This window comes from Rhinopithecus bieti, unplaced genomic scaffold, assembly GCF_001698545.2.
Source record: "Rhinopithecus bieti isolate Rb0 unplaced genomic scaffold, ASM169854v2 scaffold_83003, whole genome shotgun sequence".
NCBI lineage: Eukaryota > Metazoa > Chordata > Mammalia > Primates > Cercopithecidae > Rhinopithecus > Rhinopithecus bieti.
Window position 1 is genome coordinate 367,723 of NW_016830379.1, and position 2,783 is coordinate 370,505.

Here is a 2,783-nt window from a genome sequence, read left to right on the forward strand (position 1 = left end):
TTTTTTTTTTTTTTTTTAAGACAGTCTCACTCTGTTGCCAGGTTGGAGTGCAGTGGCGTGATCTTGGCTGCAATCTCGGCTCACCGCAACCTCTGACTCCCTGGTTCAAGCAATTCTGCTGCCTCAGGCTCCTAAGTAGCTGGAATTATAGGCATATGCCACCACGCCCAGCTAATTTTTGTATTTTTAGTAGAGACAGGGTTTCACCATGTTGGCCAGGATGGTCTGGATCTCCTAACCTGGTGATCCGCCCACCTCAGCCTCCCAAAGTGCTGAGAATACAGGCATGAGCCACCGCTCCTGGCCAAGAGCCTTCATTTTTAAATGCATTGCTGTTCATTCAGAATGCTCCACTGTAAGTTATCTTTAGCAAGATTTTGCTGTTTCTGTAAGACTTCGCTGCCTCCCAGGCCTAAAGTATAAGCTAGAAGGAACTCAGTTTTCCACAAATTAAGGATCACATTTTTACCAAAAATATTGGCTTTACTCTCAGGTTCTCTTGATCAACTTAGCCAATAATTTTTCCTACCTAAGCATGCAAGAGAAATGAAACAAAAGGGTAGAACACAAAAATCCCTGTGAAGTTTCCAAAGCCAAATTTTGTAATCCCTGAAATGTTACTGCTTACTACCAGTTCCTTTCTGACCCATTCAGATGTAAGACACCTCTAACTGGATCCAAGCCAGTTCATTACTGGATCAAATCCATTCCTGGACCCAGTCCAGTTTCTTTCTTTTTTTTTTTTTTTTTTGAGACGGAGTCTCGCTCTATCCCCTAGGCTGGAGTGCAGTGGCGCGATCTCGGCTCACTGCAAGCTCCACCTCCCGGGTCTACACCATTCTCCTGCCTCAGCCTCCTGAGTATCTGGGACTACAGGCGCCCGCCACCACGCCCAGCTAATATTTTTTTTGTATTTTTAGTAGAGACGGGGTTTCACTGTGGTCTCGATCTCCTGACCTTGTGATCCTCCCACCTCGGCCTCCCAAAGTGCTGGGATTACAGACGTGAGCCACCGTGCCCAGCTGCAGTCCAGTTTCTGTTGTGACTCCAAACCCAGTTTGAATCAGATAGTTGCTCAGAGGAACTTGGAGAGCTCAAAACACAAATCCGTGGAACTCTGAAATCCAAGAGGAAGCTTACTCACAATCCCCAGCCACTCTGAGAGATCAATGGACACAAGTGGGTCCTGCAGTCACCTTGCGTGTTCACTTGGTGCTCCTGGGGATCACTAGAAGCTCCACTTCAGATCCCGCTTCTGACACCATCTGATGAAAGAAAAACTTCAGCCAAATTAAATTTAAAGGAGTTTAATTGAGAAATGAGGGATTCACAAATCAGGCAGCCCCCAATATCACAGCAGATTCACAGAGACTCCAGGGGTGCCTCATGGTCAGAACAAATTTATAGACAAAAAGTTAAAGTGACGTACAGAAATTGGAAGGGAGGTACAGAAACAGTGAGACTGGTTACAGCTCTGCATTTGCCTTATTTAACACCATTTGAACACTGAGCAGTCTATGAGTGGTTGAAGTATAGCCACTGAGATGGGCCAACACTCAGCTATTGTTACAGGTGCATACTATTAAGTTAGGTTTTCAATTTTGTCTGATTATTAAGCTAAGTTACAGTTCAAGCAGAAGGACTCCAATATAGAAGTATGGAGACCTTCTCAGGTCATATTTAGTTTGCTTTAACAGCCCTAAGCAGTTCCCAGCTTGACTTTTCCCTTTAGCTTAGTGATTTTGGGGGCCCCTGAGATTTATTTTCCTTTTACATTTACCCCTTTTCTTTTAAAATCTTTTCTAGAAAGCATTTTAAAAGAAAATGAGTCTCTGGTTTGAGGTTTTGTTTGATCTCTCATGGCTAGGATGGTTTATTCCTAGACAGGTAGGTCCCGAGCTATTAGGAAAGTTCATTTTTAGCAGGGTGTGAAGTCTCATGTCCTATAAAGAGAAAATAGGGGGAGGAAGGAAGAAAACAACAACAAACAAAGAAACAATCCTGGAAAATCAATATAGTCCACATTACTCTGAAGTCCATACATCAGTAGGCAGGTATGAAAGTGCCTTATGTATGTAAATAAATTACTATTACTTTCTTCTGAAGTTTAAGTTGTCTAGCTTCAGTTTACAGGGTTTTATGAAAATACAGCTTAGTTTTGGTGACCCCAAATTATAAAAAATTGGGGAAAAGAAGGAAAAAAATTGAAAACATTATTTTGCAGGCTTATAGCCAAGAAAATTTGTCCAAATTGTAGGAAATAATAAAATTGAAAACATTAGGTAAGACTAGAATCTAACAACAGGTTACTGTAGTTTTGAAACATATGTTTTCTATCTCCAGTTTCCCATTTTACTAAAGACAAATCATGGTAGGACTGGTTTGCTTTATTATACTTGGCCTGATTATTTGTATACAATGCAGTCCATTTTTTTTTTTTTACATAGCCTTTTAAAATGGCTTTGATGGAACTTTGTTCCATAGGAGGAATTTCAGATAAGATGTTTTTAAAGCCAAGCCCAGCCATAGATTTGTACCATCAAATACCTATGAGTTAGGTGAATTCCTCTCCTCTTGAGGTTTTAAGACAAACTTAGGGCCCCTGAGCCTGTCAGAAAGTGACATTCTTTACTTACCACAGGTCAGTAACCCTGTACAGGGACTGTGTAGACAAAGGTGTGAGGCCTGTATTTCCAAGGGACTTTTATTGGCTCCATAAATCAAGTTTGATTCCTTAAAGGAAAGCACACAATTCCAGTCAAAGCCTTGGTAAAATAACCAGT